Below are 18,240 nucleotides of genomic sequence, written 5' to 3'. Positions count from 1 at the left end.
AGGGAAGTGGACCCGAGTCCATGATCGTATCAGCCATGATCTTATTAAATGGCAGAGCAGGCTCGAGGGGCCGTATGACCTACTCCTACTCTTTCTTACGTTCTTATGTTTCTTCATATCTCCAGATATAATTGTATAAACAATATAATTTTGAATCCAGACCGGCATTGTGATTCCCACTGTCAGGCTTCATAATATATTGTCACAATTTTGGAGGTGAGAAACTGAACCCAAATGGTATATTTATAGTCAGTTTGGACTAATTAATGTTCATTTTTTGAGATAATCTTGCAAATGGAGAGGATTTAAATATTAAAATCTTAAAAGTGAATGTTGGGCTGTGCAATAATGTAATATCCCCTTCACTAGTTGGATATTGGTTATTAACGTCAGGATATATTTTCTGAAATATGTCCTTAATGCGCTTAAGTTTTAATTTTTAACTTGGTGGCAGGGAAATTCATCTTATGAAGACCCTCCTGTGTAATTCTAACGTAATGGGACTCCGAGCAAGGTCAGTTGGAGTCACCAGTGGTGGAGACACAGACTAGTCGTGGCTGTAGTGATTGATTGTTACTCTCCTATGCAACCTCTGATGCAAGGTGGGCAGAAGCATGCAGCTTCAATCTTGTGCCAATTTGGACAGTGAATCTGGTAAGGCTATTCAACTGTTGAGCCACGGTTTACCAGGAAGTTTACCAGCATCCACATGCGTACCTCTGACAGGAGCAGGAAACTGGTCGAGAGTGTCAATGGAGATCTAGAGCGTTGCTGCGAGCAGGACATACTATATGCTGCAAAGCCCTAAATATGCTCTGGTTTTTTTTAACTGTCCGTCCTTAATAATTTTCTTAGGCAGCTGGATGAGCAAGCCTAGCAGGTTGATGAAAGTTTCGAGGTATGCATGACCATTGTGGTCTTGTCCATTCTTACCGTCTCAGTGTGAATGGGAATCCGGCATGGTAACTTTTTCTGAATAGTGGGGTGGAGAGAAGAATTTCAGGTCAAAGCTCCGATGGAAGGAGAATTTCAGGTAAAGGCCCCGATGTGAGGAGAATTTCAGGTAAGGGCCCCAATGCATATGTATCATCATCATCATAGGCAGTCCCTCAGAATCGAGGAAGACTTGCTTCCACTCCTGAAGTGAGTTCTTTGGTGGCTGAACAGTCCAATACGAGAGCCACAGACTCTGTCACAGGTGGGACAGATAGTTTTTGAGGGAAGGGGTGGGTGGGGACTGGTTTGCCGCACTCTCTTTCCGCTTGATTTCTGCATGCTCTCGGCGTTGAGACTTGAGGTGTTTAGCGCCCTCTTGGATGCACTTCCTCCATTTAGGGCGGTCTTGGGCCAGGGACTCCCAGGTGTCAGTGAGGATGTCGCACTTTATCAAGGAGGCTTTGAGGGTGTCCTTGTAGCGTTTCCGCTGCCCACCTTTGGCTCGTTTGCGATGAAGGAGCTCCGAGTAGAGCACTTGTTTTGGGAGTCTCGTGTCTGGCATGCGAACTATGTGGCCTGCCCAGCGGAGCTGATCGAGTATGGTCAGTGCTTCAATGCTGGGGATGTTAGCCTGGACGAGGACGTTGATGTTGTTGCACCTGTGTTCCCAGGGGATTTGTAGGATCCTGCGGAGTCATCGTTGGTGATATTTTTCCAGCAACTTGGTGTCTGCTGTACATGGTCCATGTCTCTGAGCCATATAGGAGGGCAGGTATTATTACTACAGCCCTGTAGACCTGATATCTCGGGAGCCTCCTATCAACAAGAGCAGGCATTGACAACGAGATCCAACACCGCCTCCAGTGCGCCAGTGCAGCCTTTGGCTGCCTGAGGAAAAGGGTGTTTGAAGACCAGGCCCTCAAAACTGCCACCAATGAGCATATGTCTGCAATGCTAGATTCTGATGCCTTCAGTGCTGAGTCTTTTCCTTCTCTCTCTCTTTATTATTCCTCCTTTTCCAAAAAGAGGCAACTCTTGCTGGACTCCCATTCTACATATTGTGGCAGCCCAGTACCTCACTGCACAGCCATTTCTCATGTAAAGACCCAGCCAGTAAATATTGGAGGGTTGATTGACTATGGCGGCCATTACAGCCGAGCTTGACCATGTCCTCATATAACATCTACACATGTGCAACAGGGGTCATTGAATATAGAAGCAGGTCCCTTACTGATTTTTCTCTTTCTCTCCCTACCCACTCTCCAAGCTGAAGATTCTGAAGCCTTTTTGTAATGCCTTGCTACTGCCCTAGTTGACATTAGCTGACATAGCACTGACCATCTAACCTGGGAGACGACTTGTATGGCTAAGACCACACCAAATGGTGCATTATCTACCGAGGCATTTGACAAAATGCAAACTCTACAGCAGATGATTTCCATTGTAAAGTTTTATTATTGAACCATTGTAATTGTAGAGGTAGATACTTGGGAGGAACAGGTGATTTTGGACCTATGGTTCCCAAAGCTTTCCACTGGGGATTTCTGTGTGTCATTTCTGGACTGTTATAGACTAACTACGAACATACAAACAATTTGAAGAGGGGTGGGTGCAGAAATCTGGGAAATTCCTCTCCGACACATCTTGATGATTAAAACTAGTCCAGGTGATCATTCTGGGCCTGAATTCCCTGAAGTACTAACCGTTTTGTAAGAGGTGATGTCTGCCCTAACCAGAAATCGATGGCATGAGCTGGCAGCCTGTTCCAGAGGTCCACTATTCCCTGGGAAAAGAACTATCTCCTGACATCTAACCTAGAGCTGGCCTTACACAACTTAAAATTGTGACTTCTGGTCCTCCTGAACCTATTTAATTGGAACACAGTCTATTCCCTTCATTATCTTATATCTATGCTTCTCTAAGGTGTAGAGTCCCAACTCTCTTAACCTATCTTGATAATTAACTTGCTGTATACTGGGAATTGGTCTAGTGGCCCTCCTCTGCACCTTCTATAGACCTTAGCCTAACATCTGTGGTTGGGAAAATGTTGGAGTCCACTATTAAAGAAGCAGTAGCAGGACATTTGGAAAAGCAAAATTCGATCAGGCAGAGTCAGCATGGATTTATGAAGGGGAAGTCATGTTTGACAAATTTGTTGGAGTTCTTTGAGGATGTTACGAACAGGGTGAATAAAGGGGAACCAGTGGATGTGGTGTAGTTTAACTTCCAGAAGGCATTTGACAAGATGCCACATAAAAGGATACTGCACAAGATAAAAGTTCACGGGGTGGGGGGTAATATATTAACATGGATAGAGGATTGGCTAACTAACAGAAAACAGAGAGTTGGGATAAATGGTTCATTCTCTGGTTGGCAACCAGCAACTAGTGGGGTGCTGCAGGGATCAGTGCTGGGACCCCAACTATTTACAATCTATATTAACGACTTGGAAGAAGGAACTGAGTGTAACGTAGCCAAGTTTGCTGACGATACAAAGATGGGAGGAAAAGCAATGTGTGAGGAGGACACAAAATCTGCAAAAAGACATAGACAGGCTGAGTGGGCAAAAATTTGGCAGATGGAGTATAATGTTGTAAAGTGCGAGGTCATGTACTTTGGCAGAAAAAAATCAAAGAGCAAGTTATTATTTAAATGGAGAAAGATTCCAAAATGCTGCAGTACAGTGGGACCTGGGGTACTTGTGCATGAAACACAAAAGGTTAGTATGCAGGTACAGCAAGTGATCAGGAAGGCCAATGGAATCTTGGCCTTTATTGCAAAGGGGATGGAGTATAAAAGCAGGGAAGTCTTGCTACAGCTATACAGGGTATTGGTGAGGCCACACTTGGAATACTGCGTTCAGTTTTGGTTTCCATATTTACAAAAGGATATACTTGCTTTGGAGGCAGTTCAGAGAAGGTTCGCTAGGTTGATTCTGGAGATGAGCGGGTTGACTTATGAGGAAAGGTTGAGTAGGTTGGGCCTCTACTTATTGGAATTCAGAAGAATGAGAGGTGATCTTATCGAAACGTATAAGATTATGAGGGGGCTTGACAAGGTGGATGCAGAGAGGATGTTTACTCGGATGAGGGAGACCAGAACCTCGAGGGCATATCTTCGAATAAGGGGCTGCCCATTTAAAACGGAGATGAGGAGAAATTTCTTCCCTGAGGATTGTAAATCTGTGGAATTCACTGCCTCAGAGAGCTGTGGAAGCTGGGACATTGAATAAATTTAAGACAAAAATAGACAGTTTCTTAAACGATAAAGGGTTATGGGGAGCGGGCAGGGAGGTGGAGCTGAATCCATGATCAAATCAGCCATGATATTGAATGGCGGAGCAGGCTCGAGGGGGCGTTTGGCCTACTCCTGTTACTATTTCTTCTGTTGTGTTCTCCAGAGCCTCAATATCACCCACCATGTGAGGAGACCAAAACTGGACACGGTATTCCAAGTGAGGCCTGACCAAGGTCTTGTACAAAGACAAAATAGAATACATTGTATGCTAATCAATTGCCCTATGTATGCACCTTGATAGTGTCTCTGCTCTAGCTATCACTTCATGTACCTTATTGCTCATGTACCTTAGAGATATATCCAGTAGAATGCCCAAATCTCTCTCTTTCTTCTTTAATATCTTTCCCTGAAGGGTGTATGAATGTTGAGCATTCGCCCTGCCCACATACATAACATTGCACTTATCCAAATTAAACATAATTTACCAGTCATGAGCCCAATCTCCCAACACATTAAGATCCACCTGAAGCAGTTGAGCAGTCCTAACACAGATCTTGTATCATCTGCAAATTTACAGATTGTGCCCCCAGATAGAGATTCATTGCTATGATTAGTCAACCACTCCATTATTATTGTATCTTTTTTCTGGCTCCCATGTTAGCTGACATTGTTAACGGTTCTCTTTCCTCCGGTTCAGTCTCTCTCTCCTTAAAATCTGCCGTCATCGCCTCTCTCCTCAAAAAAACAACCCTTGACCCCACTGTGCTTGCAAATTACCACCCCATCTCCAACCACCCTTTCCTCTCGAGTCCTTGAATGTGTTGTTGCCTCCCAAATCCGTGCCCATCTTTCCCGGAACTTCATGTTTGAATCCTTTCAATCTGGTTTCTGCCCCTGCCACAGTACCGAAACGGCTCTCATCAAAGTCACAAATGACATCCTTTGTGACTGTGACAAAGGTAAGCTATCCCTCCTCATCCTACTTGACCTGTCTGCAGCCTTCGACCCAGTTGACCACTCCATCCTCCTCACGCCTCTCCACCATCATCTAGCCGATGAGACTGCACTCGCTTGGTTTCATTCTTAGCTATCTATTCGTAGCCAGAAAATCATCTGCAATGGCTTCCCTTCCCGCAATGTTACCTCTGGTGTCCCCCAAGAATCTATCTTTGGCCCCCTCCTATTTCTCATCTATATGCTGCCCCTTGGAAATATCATCCGAAAAAACGGCGTCCGTTTCCACATCTACGCTGACGACACCCAGCTCTACCTCACCACCACTTCTCTCGACCTCTCCATGGTCTCTAAATTGTCAGACTGCTTGTCCAACATTAAATATTGGGAAGACCGAAGCCATTGTCTTTTGTCCACACCACAAATTGCGTTCCCTAGCCACCGACTCCATCCCTCTCCCTAGCATGTGTCTGAGGCTGAACCAGACTGTTCGCAACCTAGGTGTCATATTTGACCCCGAAATGAGTTTCCGGCCACACATCCGCTGCATAACTGAAAGCGCCTGTTTCCACCTTTGTAACATTGCCCGTCTCCACCCCTGCCACAGCTCATCTGCTGCTGAAACCCTCATCATGCTTTTGTTAGACTTGACTACTCCAATGCACTCCTGGCTGGCCTCCCACATTCTATCCTACATAAAATTGAGGTCATCCAAAACTTGGCAGCCCGTGTCCTAACTCACACCAAGTCCCGCTCACCCATCACCCCTGTGCTCACTGACCTACATTGGCTCCCGGTTAAGCAACGCCTCGATTTCAAAATTCTCATTCTTGTTTACAAATCCCTCCATGGCCTCGCCCCTCCCTATCTCTGTAATCTCCTCCAGTCCCGAGATGTCTGTGCTCCTCAAATTCTGTCCTCTTGAGCATTCCTGATTATAACAGCTCAACCATTGGTGGTCGTGCCTTCAGCTGCCTAGGCCCCAAGCTCTGGAACTCCCTCCCTAAACCTCTCCATCTCGCTACCTCTGTTTTCTCCTTTAAGGCGCTCCTTAAAACCTATCTCTTTGATCAAGCTTTTGATCATCTGCCATATTTTTTTTTTGTGTGGCTCAGTGTCAAATTTATTTGTTTTGTCTTGTAACACTCTTGTGAAGCGCCTTGGGACATTTTAACTACGTTAAAGGCACTATATAAATCATCATCATAGGCAGTCCCTCTGAATTGAGGAAGACTTGCTTCCACTCTTAACATGAGTACAGTCCAATATGAGAACCACAGTCTCTGTCACAGGTGGGACAAATAGTTGTTGAGGGTAGGAGTAGGTGGGACTGGTTTGCCGCACGCTCTTTCCGCTGCCTGCGCTTGATTTCTGTATGCTCTCGGCGACGAGACTCGAGGAGCTCAGCGCCCTCCCGGATGCACTTCCTCCACTTAGGGCGGTCTTTGGCTAGAGACTCCCAGTTGTCAGTGGGGATGTCGCACTTTATCAGGGAGCTTTGAGGGTCCTTGTATTGTTTCTGCTACCCACCTAATGGAGGCTATATAAATACAAGTTGTTGTATCATGTGACTACCAGGATGGTAGAAGGGTAACTAGATGGACTTTAGATTTTTTTGTCTTGCAATTCCTATATTCCTATGAAAACGCAACCAAAACGTTTTTATAGTAACTTATTTGGTCAAAACTTAATATTTTTGAGGTCATTCTTCTATAAAGAGAATTTAAATATTAGAATTGGAATTTTAAAAGCGAAAGTGGGGTTGTTCAATGAAGCAATATCCTTTTCGCTAGTTGGGTATTCAGGTCGGGGAGTGTTCTGAAACACGCTCTTAAGTTAGATGATAAACCAGCAGGTGAATTTGACATATTGTAGACCTTCAGTAGTCATTTGACAAGACATTGTTATCGCCTGGTGTTGACTAATTTGAACCTTTTTCTGCATCATCACTAGCCAGTTATCTGGTGATATTTTTGCAACGGATTTCAGCTGATGGCAGTAATCTCAGGATTCTTTACCTTTAATACATTTTCTTCCACACTCGTGAAATGCAGCCTGGAACGGAGAATTCTCAGTCACGAATTGGCCGTGTAATGAGGGGACCAGTGTATTTCTGAGGAATGTTGGAGGAACCTGATGAGTCAACAGTGCAAAAAGTTAGATACACCATTCAGCACAAGAAGCACTGAGTGAAGGTGTCAATCAAGGAAGATTAAAGATGTTTAAACAAACAGTAGAGGAGGAAGGTTAAATTGAGCCAAGGTTGCTCATTACCAAATGCTGGGCAGATGAGACTATACTTCCATCTTCAGATAGAGAATTGAACCAATGGCTTATACACCTCTAAGGATGAAGAATGGTCAACTGATGGTAAGTGTAAGTATGCTACAATAGTCATATTGTGTATTTAAATCTTTTTTTAATACGGGATGTAAACTAAAGTTTGCTTTGCATTCTTTTTAGGGATTACATGGACAGGGGGAGGGTCAGCATCCACAGGCTACTCTCAATACTAGTCTGTAAGAAGAGGGAGATGTTTGACATCTCTCTTCCTCCTCTCCCATGGACATGATTCAAGAATATCTGCTCCTAATAGCTGGAGAAATGGAGATCATTGACCTCATGAGGTAGGCATATTTGGTTTAACATAAATAATGTAGTTACTGTGTAACCTGTGAATCTAACATAACCAGCAATTAGTTCCTGAATAGATACAAGCCATGGTATGTACCAAAGGGTTACAAGCAAGACTGATGAGGTTTGGACTAAAGGCATGAGCATAATCTCAGTAAAGTGGTTATATTCTCTTTATGTGTAGTTCTGTTTTAGTGAACGTGACAAACTATCTTAAGTTATTTGCCTTTGCTCAAGAGAGTGAGCAGGTGATCTGCTTCCAGGCCTCTTCCATCTTTAATTCAGCCATTAGGAAGTGTGAGTGCGGCTCAGGGATTATTCTTCCTCTGATTTTCCTTCTTTCATCATGGGTATCTGGCTTTTTGCTGATCACTTTCCTGCAGCAACATAATTGAGATGGGGAACTCTGAATGGAGTGCCACAGTTCTGATCCTCGTTGCTCCAACTGAATCATTGCAAACAACAATGATATTGCTCTACTGGGTCCCACCATTATTTATTTTATTTCACTTCCTTTGTAACAATGTTTTCACTCCATTTTAGATCAATTAGTAGTCCTTGTAGGTCCTGGTGTGGTACTACATTTATACAGCTGGTGGACTCTGGCTGACATAACACACACTGTTCCACTCATGTGTTTATGGAGTTGCTTCCCTTCATTGTATGAAGGTTGGATGGTATCCATTGTATTTCACACTGCTGGGCTACCACTCAAATATATTGCCATTATCATTTGATTATAATATTGATCATTTGTATTTGAGGTGTCTCCTGCAGCTGCAGAGCAATTGTAAGGTGGCCTATAAAGTCCAATACGACCATGGTTGTTGCCATCGTGGCATCATACATGTAAATAGATTTAAATAGATTTTGGCTTTTATTCATGGGCTAAAACCAGGCCTGGTTTTAATCAGACAGGAGCATCGTCCCTTGTCTCCAATGTAAAGTGGTGCTCAGAAATGTTGATGTTTCTCAGTGGTCTGGTCCCTCTGCAGTGTCTTAATGGCACTCATTACCATGGTGGAGTTACTGCAGGATCACTGAGGGTGCAAGTCAGCAAGCCTCCACATAAGGGTACGTGCACAGCTGATTTGTAGAGAGGCACTTTCTGAAACTCTTTTTGAACAATGATGATACGTTGGGCCCGAAATTGATCAGAGGCAAGTTCCGCCCATTTACCGTCGAAAAGAACGCTATGATCCTGATGGTACTGGCAGAACTTCCTGGCGGAAGTTTGATGAAAAAATAGAAAAAAAATCGCCTGGCGGGAAAAATGGGCGTTGCACGTGGATTCTCGGGGGTCTTGGTCAAATTAAGTCCGAGGCTAGAGTCGGCCTAGGGAGGGGGGAAAACACAAAAAATATATTAAAATAAAACATTCAGAAGACCCTTTTCCACTGAATCGCTGAAAAAGAATTAGAAAAAAAATGTTCACTTAACCTTTTTTTGCAGGGTTTCATACCTACCGTCCATCGAAAAGCTGGTCCAACTGGGCGTTCCCCCCAAGAAGTAAACGGAGTACAGCTCCCACCAAAGTCAGGCGGGAGCGGTTTTCCCAGAGTTGCACGTTGGCGGTCCGCTCCCCAGCGGTATTTCAAAACCGCCGGCATAAGGCCCTGATGAAACTCCCAACGAATGGAAGACTGCCCAAAAAGGGTCATCAATTTCAGGCCCGTTCTCATTTATCTTTCAGCTCGAAATATAGAATCTTTCTATGGTGTACAAGTAGGCTTTATTGACTTCTAATTTTGAGCTACAATGGCTGCTTTCAATCTTGCCAGATTGCACCTTTAGTCAACTTCCTTCATTAGGAGAGGTGCCTGAATTGTGTTGCCTAAGATAGTCTAACTTGGTAATAATACTGGGGCTTAGAGGGTTTCATTTTGAAGATGATTGCCTAAACTTGGCTGTGGATGCTCGGACAAGTGGAGCTTTCAAGACTAAGGTCGATTAGATTTTTGTTTGGTAAAGGTATAGAGGAATACGGAGTTAAGATGGGTGAATGGAGTTGCGGTGCAGATCAGCCATGATTTAATTGAATGGCAGAGCAAGCTCAAGGGCTGAATGACCTCCTGTTCCTGTGTTCCTATGAAACAACCTACTCATCTCTTGGGAAGGAGCATCTATACTATAGTTTCAGAGAAGGTCATTCAAATCATTTTATATTCATTAGTGTCTTTAGGCAATGTTAACCAAAGTGATGGATGTGACTGTGATCCATGGTGGGATCAGTCTTCAAAATCTGGACTTTATTTCCTTGAGATGCTTGTATAGTCCATAGTGCCTGTGGAGATAGTTTCAAAAAGCTAGAGCACTGGCTTAGCATACCGCACCTGTATTATAGTCTGGTGGATACTGTCATGTATCCTGCATGGCTACTGTTGGTACTGTCACAAGGTGTGCCACCAGAGGGCACAGCAGTGGGAGACTTGTAGGTTACCTGTACAGGTCTGCCTGGCCTAGTATAAAAGGCAGGCCACCAGGTGTGATCCTCACTCTGGAGTTAACAAATAAAGGACTAAGGTCACTACAGTTCAAGTACAACACTTTGCCTCACGGAGTCATCATTAGAGCATCTAAGGACACAACAATTAGCGACAAGATTACGGACTTTCACGTGAAAATGACTACCCTTGATATGTTGCAGCAGTTCACCGATGATGATTGGGACGCCTTCGTGGTGAGGCTCGACCATTTCTTCACAGCAAACGACCTGGCAGGAGACGACCCAGCCGCACTGGCTGATAAGCGCAGAGCTATCCTGCTAACCAGCTGTGGGCCCACTATCTATGGCCTCGTCAGGGACTTGCAGGCACCAGCGAAGACAGCGCACGAGGAGCTCGTAACACTGATCCATAAGCAACTCAAGCCTAAGGAGAGCATCCTCACAGCCAGACACCAATTCTACACTCATCGAAGGCCAGGAAATCGCGAAATACGGCGCAGACCTCAGGAGGCTGGCGGCACTGTGTGATTTCGACGACCACCTCAACGAAGCGCTGCGGAACATTTTTGTCATTGGAATCGGTCATGAGGGCCACCTTCATAAGCTACTGTCGGCGGATACCACAGTCACACTGCAAAAGGCCATCTGAGACAGGCATTCATGACCTCAACCTGCGGTTCTAGGCAGATGACTCACCCCCAAGACTCAAACCCAGCAGGTACTGTGCACAGAGTGGCGCCTTTTTAGAGGCTGGATTGTAGAATGCGAACCCTCTCGGGGAAGAGGGAATAGGCCCCTCGAGTCCCTTAACTCAGAGTCCGCCGAGGGGGGCTAATCGAGTAGTTCCATGCTGCTGTTGTGGAGGGAATCACAAGGCTCCCCAATGCCGCTTTAAAGACTATGTATGCAAAGGCTGCAGCACAAAAGGCCACCTCCAGCGCATGTGTAAGAGAAATATGACTGACTGTGTCGATGAAGAGTCTGCAGATGGTCATGAATCCAGCACGGATTATGAAACGATAAGCAGAGAGGCAGCTCAGCCCCATGAAGAGGTATATAGCATGTTTACCTGCACCACCGAGTGTTCCTTGTTGAGGATGGAAGTAGAGATAGATGGTGTTCCATTCTTCATGGAAGTGGACATGGGGTCGAGCCAGTCAGTAATGAATTAAGAAGCTTTGAGAGGCTATGGGACAATCAAGCTGAATGACCTAAGTTGGTCCCGGTTCAGTCAAAGCTGCGCACCTACACCGATGAACTTATCCCGGTCGTTGGTTGTGCAATTGTAAAGGTACTCCATGATGGCGCAGTGCACAAGTTACCTCTGGATTGTTGCAGGTGACGGACTGACGCTACTCGGAAGAAGGTGGATGGAGAAGATCCATTGGAGTTGGGAAGATTTCATCCCTACAGCGATCGACGTCCTTCGCGATCGGAGGCACAGCAAGCCCTCACAGCAGACCAGTGCAGCGCCTGAGGCACAGACCACCCAGCACGACTGCCTGGAGATGATCCAACTGAGACGACCTGAACACACCTTCCAGGCTCCAGTGCCAGGACTCCGGAGGAAGAAACTCGGATCCAAAGGCGACTTCCCAGCTTCAGTGGCAGAACCCAGGGAGAAGCAGATCACCGCAGTCTACATCGTGGATGGAGGAAAGATGGCCTAAATCACGAGGTGATGCGCTGAAGAAAAAGATGGCCGCGGCCAGATCACGAGGTGCAGCGCTGATGGAGCAACACGTGGCACCAAACAGAGAAGAGGATTGGGGTAAAGAAAGCAAAGGAGGCCTGCAACCCACTACCATTAAAGGGACAGTTCCACACACTCAAGCAATGTAATAGCAACTGTAAGTTAGAGACAAAATGATGATCAGAATTGTGTACATGCAAACAGCGAGAAAAAGTTGTGCAATTGCGATCGGAGCTACAGAGTATCCACTATAAGTAATGAGAAGTCGTGCGATATAGGATTTCAACCCATCGGGAGCACACGGGTCCAGCGAGCTACCCAATTCTGTAGCCTGCATTCCCGGGACCAGAGTTATGCACAATGTAGTGTGGCCACAAGCAGTCAATACACACGAGCTGCAGAGCACGCGATCTCAGGAGGGCAACGACACTGATATCGATACCCTGCCCCTGATCGGCTCCACCTCTCCGGCACCCGATGGCACCAACCGCCACCAGCCTGAAAGAGCAAATTGTGCTAAGGTGCAGCCACCAGACCCCATCGCCACCAAGGCCATACCCGGAAACAAAGGGTCACTCGCTACAGTCCTCCCAAAGGAGACCGGGACAAGCCAGGATCCCAAACCAAACAACGCCCAGGCTAGCGAGTCAGCAATTCCCTGTGCACTGATAGACGACAGCCCCTCAGGGAGCAGCAGCGACCCAGGGCGCAAGAAGGGACAGGGAGGTCACAGGCATCTGTGAACCTGCCCAACGCTAGGAACCATGGCACAGCCCCAAGAGCAGGCAACTTGAGCCAACTGGGTTCCCACTGCCAGCACTGGGCACTGCGCCACCACCAGACTGCAGGGACACCATCCAGCAGTTCTGGAACTAGTTTGTCCTTGCGCACCGGTCACCAACCCGCAGTACGCATCGATAAGGTATCTCACCAGTCTAACGTACTGGTCTCACAACTGAACCACAAATGAATGCAAACTTGTTTTTCTAAACTTGAATGTATATGAACGCACGGAGCCTGTGGCATAACCTATATGTGGGAGGGGGAGAATGGAGTGGTCAGGGACACACACAAATAGCAACCATCAGCACTCTACTGCACCAGCCACTCACCCAAGATTGAAACGACCCGCCAAGGGTCAACCAGATAGAGCTAAGTCCAGAGCACAGTCAATGCAGAGGCGATTTGCACTAAAGGCTTGGGGGAGAGTGTGATCCTCACTCTGGAATTAACAAATAAAGGACTAAGGTCATTACAATTCAAGTACAACACATTGCCTCGTGGAGTCATTATTAGAGCATCTAAGGACACAACAGATACTATTTGTAGTGCCCTGTATTATATGCAAGGGTTTTCATTGTTAGTGGTAGGCAGATTCTTCCTGCTGTGCCCTTGTGTACATATTAATGTTTATGTGTTGCTTTATAACCTGCTGGAAATGATATTTTTATGTTCATTGATGACAGCTTGCATTTGTGCAGCAGCTGCGATGTAGAAGAATGTGCCATGACATTTCATAGAAGAACAAGCATCAAGTCTCTGTGAGGGAAGTCAATACAGATGATGAAAGCTTGGTCAAAGGTATGGGTTTTAAGGAGGTCTTTCAAGGTAGATGGAGGGTGAATGCAGAGAGGGGCAGAGTCAGAAGACTGGAAGAGATGAATGACTGAGAGTTTGCAGAGGTAGGTTGCAGCTAGCCAATGGAGAGGTTTGTAGATGAAGACAAGTGTTTTAAATTTGAGTTTTTTTTAAGGAGACAGGGAGCCATTGTACGTCAGTGAGGATGATGGGCCCATGAGACTTAGTGCAGAGCAGGACGTGGGCAGCAGAGTTTTAGATTAATTAGAGTTTGTAGCGTTTAGGTCAGCAAGTAGAGAATTGGAGTTTAAAAGTGTGGATAGGGTTTATGCAGCAATGGGGACAAGTTGGGGACTGATGTTGGTGATGTTTTGAAGATCGAAACAAGCAGTTTCGATAATGGATAGGATAAGGACTTTGAATTTTAACTATTGGTTCGGCCTGAGTGAATAGCCAGAGAGCAGAATGGAGCTAGTGAAGAGGGAGCGAAGATTTTGGCAAGAGCCAAATTAGATACTTTTGGCCTTTCCACTATTGAACGCAATATCATTAAAAATGGAGGCCCTAATATTTGTTTTTTTGGCACGACATATAGGCTAACGTTCCTGAGTTGTGGGTATTGGCTTTGTATTCAACTCGTAGGCAGAAAAACCTTCATCCATCTCTGTGCAAATAGATTATAATGAACAAAAGCAAAGTCAGGTTAAGTATCCAGAACCATGATTGGCAGTGCCATTATTTTCAGACGTGCTCTTTGCCTCATAGGATCCCAGCCAAACTCATAAGACTTTATAGGGATATGTGTAGATGTTCAACCTGCACCAATGTTTGAACAAGGAATGATGTCCGGTTATGATTAGCTGATGCAGCAGCTTCCATGTGGCAGATAACTGCCCTCCTTGTTCAGTAAAGGTTTTGGGGGGGGAAATGACAGTTTCTGCCAGTTCTAACTACTGAAAGAACAATTTGTACAATATTTTTATTTTTATGCCCCTTTGAAGTTGAATAGTATGTCCTTTTACTATCTGAATTACAACCTGTTGGAAGCCTAATATTCTGGTGAGGTCTTTTATCTTCCTGACCTGCGGTGGTGTCCTCTCTCAGGTCGGGGGGCCATGATGGAGCGCAGGCCTGGAACATCGTGGCCCTCTGACCTGTGAGAGGACACCACCGCAGGTCGGGAGGATAAAAGAGCATACCACTACAGCTTCCAGCGCAAGCTGCTACAAGTATGCGACGGCTTCGAAGTGGGCGACTGGGTGACGTCATCAAAACCCAGGTCGCCGTTTGGAGCGTGGGCAGGAACATCGGTGGGAACCAGGTACAGCGGAAGAGCGGGAAGGTCGGGGCGGATGAGCTGTGAAAGATCATGGCGGAGATGCGGCGAATGTTTCTGTGGCGGAGGCGCGGCGAGAGATCGTGGCTGTGGCGGGGCAAATGTGGACACGGGGTCCAGTAGAGCCGAGGGCCCAGGAGCAGCACGGGCCAGCCCACACTGCAATGTGTGTGTCCACTAGGTCCGTGCAGCAGAGCAGGTCTCCAGTCGTCCTGGTTAACATTTGCCGCTGGATAAAAGCCGAGCTCTGTCAATCTTGTGTAGTGGCTGATGTGCAATGGTCACCATATGTTTAAAAAAAAAAAAATCCACGCACAGGCATCTTCCACCCCTTCAATTGGAACATCATTGAAACATCTGTGAGCCCATGTGGAAGTAAGTCATCCTCATTCGAGGGACTGCCAATGATGATAATGATTCTGGTGCGAGATCTTTCCGGAAACCAGGACCATTCTGCGGCAGACCAAGACTTTGAATTAAAATCAGAAAATGCTGGAAATACTCAGCAGGTCAGGCAGCATCTGTGGAAAAACAGAGTTAACGTTTCAGGTCGATGACCCTTCGTCAGAATGGTGTACAATCCATTCTTTTAGATCATTGGATAGATATTTGTCTGTGTGTAAAGTTGAGGACTTTTTTAACTAAACGGCCATTGGCTTATAATAAAAATGTAGTGAAATATTTTCTCGTTATATTTAAATACGGGTAAATGCAGCTCATCAAATGTCCAGTTAATGCTTCCTGCACTCCTCCCCCCCCCCCCCCCACCGCCCCCCCATCCCCAAGATAGTATATGTGTCCCTTTGTGCAATTCAAATGACTTAGTAACTATACCCAGCTTTAGAGTAACACAAAGTTAACAGCAATATAGTTATTCTTTCCAAAATTATGTTCAGCGTTATTGAATAATGCGTGAACTGCACTTTAGTTAAACTTAGAGAGCTGACATTTGTTGCATTGTATGTTTCGATGGAAAGAAATTACATTTAAAGAGCAGTTTATCTGGGCACCATACCTCAGGAAGGATATACTGGTCCTGGAAGGGCGCAGCACATATTCACCAGAACGATACCGAGGGTTAGAGGGTTAAATTATGAGGACAAGTTGCATAAACTTGGCTTGTATCTGATCGAGGTTTTTAAAATGATAAAAGGGTAGATAGAGAAACTATTTCTTCTGGTAGCAGAATCCAGAACAAAGGGTCATAAATCTTAAATCGTAAAATTAGAGCCAGACTTCTTCTCATAAAGGGTAGTAGAAATCTGGAATTCTTTCACTCAAAAGGCCGTGAATGCTCGGTAAATTGAAACTTTTAAGAATGAGGTCGATAGATTTTTGTTGTGTAAGAGTATCACAAGAACAAAGAAATAGGAGCAGGAGTAGGCCATTTGACCCCTCGAGCCTGCTCCGCATTTAATAAGATCATGGCTGATCTGATCATGGACTCAGTTCTATGTCCCTGCCTGCTCCCCATAACCCTTCACTCTCTTATCGCTCAAAAATCTGTCTATCTCCACCTTTAAATATATTCAATGATCCAGCCTCCACAGCTCTCTGGGGCAGAGAATTCCACAGATTTATATGAGAAGAAATTCCTCCATCTCAGTTTTAAATGGGTGGCCCCTTATTCTGAGACTATGCCCCCTAGTTTTAGTTCCCCTTATGAATGGAAATATACTCTCTGCATCCACCTTGTCAAGCCTCCTCATTATCTCATGTTTAGATAAGATCACCTCTCATTCTTCTGAACTCCAAATCAACCCAACCTACTCAACCTATCTTCATAAGACAACCCCCTCATCTCCGGAATCAACCGAGTGAACCTTCTCTGAACAGCCTTCAATGCAAGTATATCTTTCCTTAAATACGGAGACCAAAACTGCATGTAGTACTCCAGGTGTGGCCTCACCAATACCCTGTACAGTTGTAGCAGGACTTCTCTGCTTTTATACTCTATCCCCCTTGCAATAAAGGCCAACATTTCATTTGCCTTCCTGATTACTTGCTCTACCTGCATACTAACTTTTTGTGTTTCATGCCCAAGGACCCCCCGATGCCTCTGTACTGAAGCACTTTGCAATTTTTCTCCATTTAAATTAAAATCTGCTTTTCTATTTTTTCTGCCAAAGTGCATAACCTCACATTTTCCCACATTATACTCCTTCTGCCAATTTTTTGCCCATTCACTTAGCCTGTCTATATCCCTTTGCAGATTTTTTGTGTCCTCTTCACAATTTGCTTTCCCACCCATCTTTGTATCATCAGCAAACCTGGCTACATTACACTCGGTCCCTTCATCCAAGTCATTAATATAGATTGTAAATAGTTGAGGCCCTAGCACCGATCCCTGCGGTACCCCACGGTTACTGTTGCCAACCGGAAAATGACCCATTTATCCCGACTCTGTTTTCTGTTATTTAGTCAATCTCAATCCATGCTAATATATTACCCCCAACCTCGTGAACATTTATCCTTTGCAGTAACCTTTTATGTGGCACCTTATCGAATGCCTTCTGGAAATACAAATGCACCATATCCACTCTGCTCGTTACATCCCCAAAGAACTACAGCAAATTTGTCAGACATGATTTCCCTTTCATAAAATCATACTGACTCTGCTTGATTGAATTATGCTTTTCCAAATGTCCTGCTTCCTTAATAATGGACTCCAGCATTTTCCCAGCGACAGATGTTCGGCTAACTGGTCTATAGTTTCCTACTTTCTGTCTGCCTCTTTTTTTAAATAGGGGCGTTACATATGTGGTTTTCCAATCTGCTGGAACCTCCCCAGAATCTAGGGAGTTTTGGTAGATTACAACCAATGCATCCACTATCTCTGCAGCCACTTCTTTTAGGACCCTAGGATGCAAACCATCAGGTCCAGGGGACTTGTCCGCTTTTAGTTCCATTATTTTACTGAATACTACTTCTTTAGTGATTGTATTAAGTTCCTTCCTCCCTATAGCCCCTTGATTATCCCGTATTGGGATGTTTTTAGTGTCTTCTACTGTGAAGACCAATACTAAATATTTGTTCAAAGACTCTGTCATTTCCCTTTCCTCATTATTAATTCCCCAGTCGCATCCTCCAGAGGACCAACATTTACTTCAGCCATGCTTTTCCTTTTTATGTACCTGTGCTAGTTTACTTTCATCATCTATCTTCCCTCTCTCTCTTTTTTTTGGTCGTTCTTTGCTAGCTTTTAAAAGTTTCCCAATCCTCTGGCCTCCCACTAGTCTTGGCCACATTGTATGCCCTTGTTTTCAATTTGATACCATCCCTTATTTTCTTAGTTAGCCACTGATGGTCATCCCTTCTCTTACAGCCTTTCCTTCTCATTGGGATACATTTTTGTTGAGAGTTATGAAATATCTCCTTAAGTTGCACTGCTCATCAACTGTCTCACTTTTTAATCTATTATCCCAG

At 45.0% G+C, this 18,240-nt stretch overlaps 1 protein-coding gene across 10 annotated transcripts in view; it reads left to right on the top strand.

Moving 5' to 3' along the window:
* The window catches only part of trim13 (tripartite motif containing 13), a 73,832-nt gene that overhangs the window by 21,287 nt on the left and 34,305 nt on the right, over positions 1-18,240 (top strand). For 4 of the 10 annotated variants that reach the window (XM_070894013.1, XM_070894012.1, XM_070894014.1 and 1 more), the window contains exons 3-5: positions 7,182-7,497; positions 7,591-7,754; positions 13,367-13,481. The exons of the other annotated variants lie outside the window; for them this stretch is intronic. The gene's annotated coding sequence lies outside the window, so the exon portion shown is untranslated. The remainder of the gene's footprint in view (positions 1-7,181; positions 7,498-7,590; positions 7,755-13,366; positions 13,482-18,240) is intronic. 10 annotated transcript variants of the gene reach the window in all.

The sequence above is a fragment of the Pristiophorus japonicus genome, chromosome 11 (genome assembly GCF_044704955.1).
Source record: "Pristiophorus japonicus isolate sPriJap1 chromosome 11, sPriJap1.hap1, whole genome shotgun sequence".
NCBI lineage: Eukaryota > Metazoa > Chordata > Chondrichthyes > Pristiophoridae > Pristiophorus > Pristiophorus japonicus.
Note: the sequence above shows the minus strand (reverse complement) of the source record. Positions and strands in the feature narration are given on the sequence as shown.